This window comes from Pinus tabuliformis, chromosome 8 (genome assembly GCF_031772625.1).
Source record: "Pinus tabuliformis cultivar Carrire ecotype Pingquan chromosome 8, CPIR1, whole genome shotgun sequence".
Taxonomy (NCBI): domain Eukaryota; kingdom Viridiplantae; phylum Streptophyta; class Pinopsida; order Pinales; family Pinaceae; genus Pinus; species Pinus tabuliformis.
Genome location: NC_142294.1, coordinates 354,541,348 through 354,552,590, shown reverse-complemented (window position 1 = coordinate 354,552,590; position 11,243 = coordinate 354,541,348).

Here is an 11,243-nt window from a genome sequence, read left to right as displayed (position 1 = left end):
TCTCTTGTTTTTGTTTGTTTCTATTTATGCATTTAGTATTAATGATTTATTGTTGTAGGATTGGGTTAAATGCTTGATGTAAGTTCCTTTGCAAGATCAAAAGCATAATTTCATCCTTGGAAAATCATTTTAAGGTCATAGTAATTGTTGAGCTACTTGGATTAGTTTTCTTATTCCAAAATCTACTTTTTGGAAAATAACAATAAATTTCTACTATTTTTTAGAGCATGCTAACGAGCTTCAATCGAGTTGGTTCCACTTGTGTTAGATCACAAAAACATTCTAGTTAATTAAAAATTATCCCATTGCATTTTAACTTGATTAGGTTAGGAATTTGATAGATTTACTAGCTCACTAGTTGTCAAATTTCTATATTTTAGACTAGTAATTTTTTGCCATTTTTTAGCATGGGTTAACAAAGATATTTTTGAGTGATTCCACTAGTAATGGAGACTTAGGACATCCTAGTCAATAAAAAAATTTGTCCCATCCAATTTTTATTTGATTTTGTTGGTCATTCGATGAATTATAACTCCCTATAGAAAATCTATTGTTTCATGTAGTAGTACTACATGAAACCCTATAGTAGCCTTCCAACATGCATATACTTGCCCAGATTTGCCCAAGAAGATTGGATATTGTCCCTTAGGGTTGAATAAAAACCCATAGGCTCTAAACCAATGGTTACAAAAGACTAAATACCACTTAGGACTTGCCTCTTTACCCATGCAGAATATTTCAGTGATTTGGGCTAATGGAGAGATTTATGAAATGGGTAATACAATGATGATTTTATTGATTGCCACATCCAATGAACTTTGTTAATCGATATAATGTATTTGAAATGTAATGGTTGACATTTATTTCATGATCTTTACTTTATGCAATTAGAATATGTTTCTTTCCTTGTATTTTCTTTCTTGCAATAGGTTGAGGTTTCCATTTCGAGCATTTCATTTTCTGCAATTAGTTTAGGATTTGAGTTCAGTACATGCACTCCATTACACCATGATAGAAAAAGAAGGGAACATTGTATGCTACACATATAGTGCCGATACCTCTTAAGTTTGTACGAATCCCGAGTTGATAATTAAAGTCAATAGCCTTGGGAGTTGCAACATTGTTGTTGTAATATCGAGGCTCATCACATACACAAGTTCTTGGAAGATTGCTTTGATGCAAAAACTAAGGATAAGGAAATGGCACATACCATGAATGATAAGTTTGGGATTATCAAGAAGTCGCATGGTTACAATATCAACTCTATCAATGATCAATGGGTTTGCTTCTCCGTACACATTTTAGCTGGAAAAATAATGAGGAAATGCATAGAAAACAAAGTCCCTGCAACCATGTTTTCTTTGTGTGCGCAATGCAGTGCTGGGGTTAAGTTCAAATGGTCTAGGTACTTATTCAAGGAATTTTTGGAGGATTTCCATGAGGCACAAGAGGACAAAAAAAAAAATTCATTATGTGTGGTTGATTTTGATCATCGTGCTATTAACATGGAAGGAGCCGAAGGACTCACAATTTCCACGAGACAAAACAGATGTATGTGAAGTTGCATAGTATGCTTGACTATGCCATACCAAGGATTCATTTGCAGGAGAAAATAATTTTATTTGTGCTATTGGACATGTATTTGCACATGGTGGTGAACCAGTATCCCAGGTTATCACCTAGCTTGTATGAGAAATATCGCAACATTGCAACATTCAAGGAAGATTTTTGTTAGGATATTCCGACACATAGGAAATAGTTAAGTACAACTTGGTCTAGTATAGAGTTAGGTATAGAGTTAGGTAAAGTGTGTTTCTTTACCTTGTACATTTAGTAACTTACAATCCGACGGTCACGATATGTAGTGATCCGACGGTTCATTCTCTCCTCGGTATTACCGACACTTGATCTGTGGCTTAACACCCGATTGGTCCATGATTTCTATTTAAAGCGCATGGAGGGTCATTTGTAGGGAAATCCGTCTATGAGAGAAGCTTATGTAAATTTTCATTCTTTTATTAATAAATTGCCTGAAGTGGCCGCGTTGGCTCAGGCCATGGACTGTTTCCCTCTTTGGGGGTTTTAACCACGTCAAAATACTGGTGTATTGATCTGCGATCTGGTTGTGAGCGGTGTCCTTTGGTGTTCTGTCTGAGGAACTTACCCTGTAAATTACTACATGGTATCAGAGCTATTTGAGGGCCGCGTCCGTTGGTGATCCAAATCTAAAGCCGGTATAACTGCATCTGACTGTCGTTTACTAGATCTACTGTTTCTGACTGCTTTCGGGCCGAGAGGACTACTCTGTTGTGTTGGGAGCATCTGTTCCAGTGAGGAACCCCTTTCATTTCACGCGAAAAGGTTTCCGATAGCCCTAGCTGCGTCATTTTTAAGATCTAGAGGTATACAATGTTTATTTGCAGTTTACAGTTATTTTCTCTCTGTTTATTTCGGTTTCAGTTTATTTAGCCTTTTTTATTACCGGATCTATACCTTTCATTTCTGCGTATGCTCTTTTCCCTGCGACTCTGTGCGATCTGGGCAAATCAGAAACAGAAAGGAAGGATTTTTCTCATGCGTATGCTCTTTTCCGCTGCGCCTTAGTGTGATCTCGGAAAATCAGAAACATTGAGGAAAATATTTAGTTTTCGGCTAAAGCTAACTTTGAGCCGCAAGATTCATTTTTGAAAATATTTAGTTTTTCGGCTAAAGCTAACTTCGAGCCGCAAGGTTCGTCTTTTTTTGTATGTTCGTGTTGGGTTTTGTGTTTTTTGTTTTGTAGGGAAAAAGAGCCTTCTCAAAGCAAGCACGCAACCCAAAGCATCAACCCCCCCCCCCCCCCCCCCCTCTCTCTCTCTCTCTCTCAAACTTTTTGTATAGCTCACTTGGTGCAAAGCTAATTTATGAGAGTAGAGGTCTTGGGTTCAAATCTCCTTTTTGTGAGGGCAGATTTTTCATTTCCGCACATTCCCGCACTTCGTCGGCATCTTCAACAACTTTTTTTCAAAAAGCCGTAACTTCTTCATCCGGAAGCCGTTTTCAGAGCCGTTTTTTTTAAACCATCCTAATTTTTTGAGGTCTATCCATTGGAACACTTAGTTTCAACATCTTTAGCTTCATTTTCTGTTGAAATGGAAAGTCAATACCAAGTTACCCTTGACAGCACCAACTACTTCCAATGGTTGTCCTACATTGAGGATTTACTTAGAAGTAAAGGTCTCTACAGAATAGCCTCAGGCCAAGAAAAGAAACCGAAGGATGAAGATAAGGCTGCTAAATGGGAAAATAGGCAAGATCAAGCACGTGGATTGATAGGGATATCTATTTCTCCAGATCTTAGATTCCATATTGCAGAACTTGATACTCCTGATGAAGCAATGAAACAAATCAATAAAGTTTTTGGGATTAAAAATGAACTTAGAGCCCATCAACTTGAAAATGAGTTTCTTACATTGGACCCTAATAATTTTTCTTGCATTGAAGATTTCTTGTCCAAGTTCAAGACCCTTAGATATCTCTTGGAAGGTGTTAAGGTTAAGAAAGAAGATAGTAACCTTATCTATTCCATTCTTACTATGGGACCAGCCTACTCTGTGTTTGTTTCCACCTTCCATTCTACAAGAGAAGCCTTCATTTCTCAAGGAACAGACTACAAGTCCCCTTCCTTTGACTCTTTTTGTGATTCTTTAATAAGAGAACAAGAAAAACTCTTACACCTTGGTCTTCTTAATCTTGGAAACTCTTCCAAGAAAGCGTTAGCTGCCCAGCAGCAACCAAATTAAAAGAATCCTAAGAAGTCATATCCTAAAAAGAATGGTCCTAAACCAAACAAGGGTCCTAAGCAATCTCAGCCTCAAAATGAAAAATCATTTCAACAAAATGATAAGACAAATAAAAACAAATGGAAGAAGACTGATAGACATTGCAACTTTTGTAATCGAAATGGCCACTTAGAATCCAAATGCTTTAAGAAAATGGAAGCCTTGGAAGCAGCAATGAAGAAGCATAACATCCATTTGGAGCAATCTTCAACTTCAACTTCTTCTTCAGGAATGGCACTTTCTGCATGTGGTTGTCAAGCATCTCGGTCTGGCTATGCACTAAATGTATCTTCTTCTTCTCATTCTCATGAGTGGCTCATTGATTCTGGAGCTTCTTATCACATGGCCAAAAACAAAGCCATGTTTTCTTCTTTAAATGATTGTAACACCAAAAATATATATGTTGGTGATGATATATTTCTTAATGTTGTAGGGATTGGAACTGTTCATCTAAACAATGGTCAATTTAATGATGTATTATGCGTTCCAACCTTATCCTGCAACCTTCTATCTGTATATCAGATAACTCATTCAGGGGAAGGTAAAATCGTTGAATTTTCACCTCATGATGTTGTAATCAAGGACCTAAGAGATCCTAAATAGATTTTAGCTACTGGCATTGCTGATGATTCTACAAGGTTGTATAAGTTTCACAACTTTGGGTCATCAAATCTTCCCTCAGTATTTGTTGCTCATAACGATGAAGTGAGCAAACTTTGGCATGAGCGATTTGGTCACTTAAACTATCGCTCCCTTCAGCATCTATGTAAAGAAAATATGGTGACAGGTCTTCCTATGGTATCTTGCAGAGATGGTGTTTGTTCCAGATGTGTACTCGGAAAACATCACCGGGATAGTTTTGAAAAACGTGCCTTTTGGCACGCCTCAACCCCTTTACAGCTTGTGCATAGTGATTTATGTGGTCCACTTCCAGTTGTTTCATTCTCTGGCTGCAAGTATTTCTTAACTTTCATTGATGATTTCTCCAGACGCACTTGGGTATACTTAAAACTCAAGAGTGAAGTATTTAACACACTTTTGGCCTTCAAGGCCTTTGTTGAAAAACAATCTGGACATAAAATCCTTAAGCTAAGATCTGATAATGGCGGAGAATATATTAAAAACACATTCATCAACTTTTGCACTGAGAATGGAATTCAAATGCAACATACTGTTCCATATACTCCACAACAAAATGGTGTAGCTGAAAGGAAGAATCGCACCTTAAAGGAAATGGCTAATTGTATGCTACAATCTAAAGGACTTGGTCTTAGTTTTTGGGCAGAAGCAGTTAACTATGAAAATTACATAATAAATCGCACTCCTACTAAGGCTTTAAAGACTATCACTCCAGAAGAAGCATGGAGCTCAATCAAACCAGATGTAAGTCACTTTCGTGTTTTTGGAAGTGAAGCATGGGCCCATATTCCAGATGAAAAGAATAAAGCTTTAGAACCTAAGAGTGAAAAATGTACTTTTGTTGGATATTCTGAAGATGTCAAAGGCTATAGAATTATTCCATTTAAGTCCAAAAATGTTATCATTAGAAGAGATGTAAAATTTGATGAAAATATATCGGTCTGCGAGCCTAGTCCGGCGGATGTGCCACCTCTCCCTATCTCTTCTACTTTTGAAAACATTTCTTCTTCAGATGATGAAAGTGAGGATGACAATCCTCCCCCACCATCTCAGGATCCTCCTTCAGCTCCTCAGCTTCCAAAATGGGTTCGTGCTACTCGAGATGCAGCAGGTGATCTTGCCGGTGATCCTACAGATCAGCGACGCACACGTTCTCAGTTTGACAGAGCCTCTTCTTTACTGGCTCAAGCTCCAGTAAATTATGATCCTGACACCTTTGCAGAAGCTTCAGGCCATCCAGATTGGGAAACGGCTATGAATGAAGAATATCATTCATTATTGGAAAATGATACATGGGATCTTGTTCCTCTACCAAAGGGATGAAAACTTGTTAGATGCAAATGGGTTTACAGAACCAAGTATGGACCAGATGGGAAAGTTGATAAACATAAAGCTCGTCTTATTGCTAAAGGTTTTTCACAAGTTGAAGGCATTGACTACACTGAAACCTTCTCCCCTATTGCCAAAATGAACTCTATCCGCCTTGTTCTTTCCCTTGCTGCCTCGTTCAAATGGGAAGTCCATCAGATGGATGTTAAATCCGCCTTCTTGCATGGGGACTTGCATGAAGAAATCTACATGGAACAACCCATTGGCTTCATAAAAACAGACTCCAGCCTTGTATGTTGGCTTAAGAAATCCCTTTATGGTCTCAAGCAAGCCCCTCGAGCTTGGTATGCCAAAATGGATAGCTTTCTTTTAGAATCTGGCTTTTCTAGGTGTCATTCTGACAATACTGTCTACACCAAGAAAGTGGGAAAGTCTCTTATCATTCTTGTTCTTTATTTTGATGATCTTATCCTTACCGGTAGTGATCCCAACCTTATAAACCATGTGAAGTCCAGCCTTAAAAAGAAATTTGAAATGACAGACTTAGGACACTTACATTATTTTCTCGGTCTTCAAGTCTTGCAATCCAAGGAGGGTATTTCCCTTTCCCAGTCCAAGTATGCCTGTGATATTCTCGCCATTTTCACATGGAAGACTGTAAGCGAGCCCCTTCTCCCTTCCAGTGTGGAGTCAAACTTTCAGTCACTTGTAATTCTCCTGAAGTTGATGCTACCTTATACCGTCAACTTGTAGGAAAACTTTTGTATCTAACCCATACTCGTCCTGACCTTTCCTTTGCTGTTGGCCTTGTTGCTCGGTTTATGCAAAAACCACGTGAAAGTCATTAGAAAGCAGCTAAAAGAATACTTCGTTATGTTCGAGGTACAATTCAGTTTGGGATTCATTACAGTGCCGAAGAAGCTCCTCTATTGGTTGGTTTCACTGATTCTGATTGGGCTGGTGACCCTGATGATCGGAAGTATACTGCCGGTTATGTGTTCACTCTTGGTTCAGGACCTATTACATGGGCTTGCAAGAAACAAGGTGCCATTTCTCTTTCATCAGCAGAAGCAGAGTATCGTGGTGCCGTAGAAGCTAGTAAGGAAGCCTTGTGGCTTCGTCAGATCCTGTCAGAGTTTGGCTTTCAGCAACAACATCCGACTACACTTTGGTGTGATAATCAAAGTGCCATTCAACTATGCAAAGATCCAGTCCAACATCAGCGCAGCAAACACATTGAACTACACATGCACTTCATCAGAAAGCTCATTCACGACCTTGTTCTTGAAGTGCAATATTGTTCAACAGATGATCAAGTTGCAGACGTCTTCACAAAGGCTCTCACAGAGGCGAAGTTCACTAAACTTCGATTTATGGTTGGAGTTCAGGAAGTTGTCACTAAGGGGGGATAGGCTCTAGTGCCTCCTTCCTTCTCCTATTGTGTCATATTTGTAAATCCTTCAATCCTATCCCAAGCTGTTCTTAAGGGGGGATGTTAGGATATTCCGACACATAGGAAATAGTTAAGTACAACTTGGTCTAGTATAGAGTTAGGTATAGAGTTAGGTAAAGTGTGTTTCTTTACCTTGTACATTTTGTAACTTACAATCCGACGGTCACGATATGTAGTGATCCGACGATTCATTCTCTCCTCGGTATTACCGACACTTGATCTGTGGCTTAACACCTGATTGGTCCATGATTTCTATTTAAAGCACATGGAGGGTCATTTGTAGGGAAATCCGTCTATGAGAGAAGCTTATGTAAATTTTCATTCTTTTATTAATAAATTGCCTGAAGTGGCCGCGTTGGCTCAGGCCGTGGACTGTTTCCCTCTTTGGGGGTTTTAACCACGTCAAAACACTGGTGTATTGATCTGCGATCTGGTTATGAGCGATGTCCTTTGGTGTTCTGTCTGAGGAACTTACCCTGTAAATTCCTACAATTTTCACCATGTATACATCAACGCTCAGAAGGATCTAATGGAGACATGGAACCATGTGCCATATTTGGTCACTGAAGGTGACCTATGCATAATAATACAACAATGGTCAACCGAATGGATGACCCCAACCATAGAAGACACTGAAGCAGTAGGGGGCACAATGCAACATGCAGGTCTAAGTGGGAAACACAAAGGAAAAGAAAGAGAGGAACTAGAGCCAGTGATAGAGCGAAAGATAGAACAGGAGACCCAGGACCCTCTCAGTTACCTAGATCCAATAGGAGAATCACCATTCATCATTAAAAAAAGGGTACCTACAGTAACTACATTAGGCGCACGGAAGAAATAGAAGGCGAGCAAATCTAAGGGTGAGATATCACTTGTCCTCACTGATGGAGACATCGACAAGATTGGACAAAAGGTCCAGGAAGTAACAACTCAGAACTGGAGCAAGGTTGATTATTGCAACAAAATGATATTGAAATATGCGCAGCAAGGCATCACGAAGTTAAAAGTACTAGCGCAGACAGCCAGAAAACCGACACGCATAGGTCAACTATTGCAACTAGAGTGATGGATAGAGATGACAATTGGATTGAGGATTTTATAGATACCAGGTGGAGCACTAAAATTTGAATCTACCAAGGACACAGAGCGAGCAAGAAGGTGGGACCTTGCTAACATGAACATCACATCACTACCAACTCAGGTATTACACGAGTTCCATCAAAGTATTACAAATGAACTGAAGGAGTGAGAAAAACACACTTCACAATTAAGCATTTAGGTGAAAAAGGACAGAGCTTCATTGAAGAAGAAGCTTAATCAAATGATAAAATAAAGGGACAAAGCATGCCGTAAATAGAAGCAACTAGAGGAAGCCATTGCAAAAACATGTAGTGATGTTTCGAGTGCAAAGGTCTGTGAAGAATGAACTGCCAGCAGAGAAGGTCATGAAGATCAGCCTCACGGTAAAGGAGTGAAAGAATAAACTCCCAAAAATAAAGTTTGAATACGAAGTGGAGATTTCTAAGATGCAAATCAGGTTAAAATGATTCATGCAACGAGAAGTACGTGAGAAAAGGGAGATGGATTTAAAAACTGCAGTGAAAGGCATATCTGAAATAATGGAGGATTGTGGAAAGTTACTAGATGAGACCATGCAGATTTGGACCTCACTGTAGGAGGATCCAAACATTTAGAGGATTGAAGAGGAGCTACAGGTGAAGCAAAATTAGTAGGAAGAGATCCTACCAATTGTGAAGACCCTACCAATCTCGTAGATACTTGCTAGCATCACTAAACGGAAGAATCTCCAGAAACAGATTGATGATGTTCGAAAGAAAGAGTAGATTTTAATAGAGAGGACTCAACCGTGGTAGGATGAGGCCCTATAACATTCACAAGCAATAGATGAAAGGCTTGGGGAACTATGAAAAAGGGATAAATAAGTTTTGTAGAAGACTGTCAAACCAACCACAAAGGCTTTTCTAGAAGAGGTGTGATGAGAGGAAAAACAGGTAGCAGAGATAGTCCAACAGTACAATGGTGTCTACAATAGCATCGCAAAAAGATCAAGGGAATTCCACTTGAGTGACTCGAGATGAGTCACATGTGATTATTGGGGGCCTGTTCGCCGTGACTCAACTTGGACCAGTTTTGGTCAAAGACTTCACATTTTTAGGAGTGGAGTGCACGGAGTCCGCGAAGTTCTATTTACTGCTCAGTCTCTAGGGGTTTTGAGGTGGGTTGAATCCCCTCGTTTTGTAACAAGTATCGGGGTTTTACTTCATTGTTTTGTTGATTCCATGGTATGTGGACCATGGTTTTTGTAGCAATTTAATGTATGTAAGGACATGTAATTCTTTGTTGAAGATCATGATTAGATCACATCATAGAGAGAACACAAGTGATCAAGTCTTTTGTACACCACCTGCAGCTGGGTGGGCAGGTTGAAAAGTTCTATGTACTGAAAGATCTATATTAATAAAGAAGAAGAAGTTTTGTTGAAGTTTTTCGTTTCTGTATCTGTTATTTGTGTTCTATCTATTTATGCGAAGTAATTGCAAGTAATTGTTATGTTAGCGGAACTGTTATTGCTTTGTAATGTGTTTGTATTAAAATGAATGTGGCAAAGTCTATAGTTAGAATACACTGCGCAATAATGTTATGAATGTTTGAAGGATGATTAAAGTACAGAAAAGTGAAGTTAAGAGCCACTCCGCACAGTCCCTCAAGGTTATAGAAACCTAGTTCTGCAATCACCCATAACCACCTTGGGTGAGACTTTGATGTGCTTGCGGGTTGTTTCCGAAAGGGTAGGTGTATGAGGGTTTTGTTGGTGTGAAATACAAGTTGAACCTGGGTCAATCCTTACTAAGCCAACATCTATGAGCCTAGATCATTGGAGGAGGCCATATGGAAGCTGAAGCATTGCTATGCACATTCAAAGCACATAACTTAGACTAAGCCAAATTGGAGAGGTAATGAAAAAAATAAAGGCAAATGGGACAAGAAGTGGATAAGACCACATGATATAGGTAATAAGGACAATGTTGCACAATCTAAGAAGTTTAATGCATTAGATAGAGGACACGGATTCCGATCAGGAGAATAGAACAAGGAGACAAGATGGAAGCCCATAGACTGTTGGATTTCTGGCAAGGATCATTGTAGGAGAGATTTTCTATAGAATAAACGTTGTAGAACTAAGATAGACAGTGCATAGGAGGCACAAACTGTTGGGGATATTGGTCAGATTGGTCCACGTATCTATGTAACATTGGGCAAAAAACAAGCAAATCATCAAGAATCTATCATTGAGATGGAAGGTGAGTTTTTTAAGCAAGTTATTTCTATTTTGATTGACCTAGATCTAATTATATCCATGTTAGTCCTCACTTGGTGGATACGTGTGGTTTGAGTAAGGAATTGCATGTAGAGTCTTGGTTAGTGTAGTTGGCTATAGGTACGAAGAAGCGAGTTCATCATTGGGTAAGAGCTTGTGCATTTGATTTAAATGGTATGCCTACCACATCACATTTGAATGTATTACTATTGGGATCATACAGTATGTTGTTGGCCATGGATTGGTTTTATCTACATAGAACGAAGGTAGATTGTTATGACAAATCCATTGAGTGTGTTGATGACAATGGGGAACCAAGAGTCTTATAGGGAAAGAAGAAATCCACATCAGTTAGGATGGTGACAACTATGCAAGCAAAGCGTAGTCACAGGAAAGGGTGTAAGTTATTTGTAGTGTACATTACTAGTGATAAAGGCAAAGAAGTTGAGGATGTAGATGTGTTGAGAAGATACCCAGTTCTACAACAATTCAAGGATGTATGAGGAAATTTCAGAGTTTCCACGTCATAGGGAGGTAGAATTTTCTGTTGAGTTAGTGCCAGGGGAAGCTCCAACATCAAAATCACCTTACAAGATGAGCACACCTAAGTTGGTTGAGTTGAAGTTGCAACTGAAGGAAATGTTGGACAAGGGGGACATTA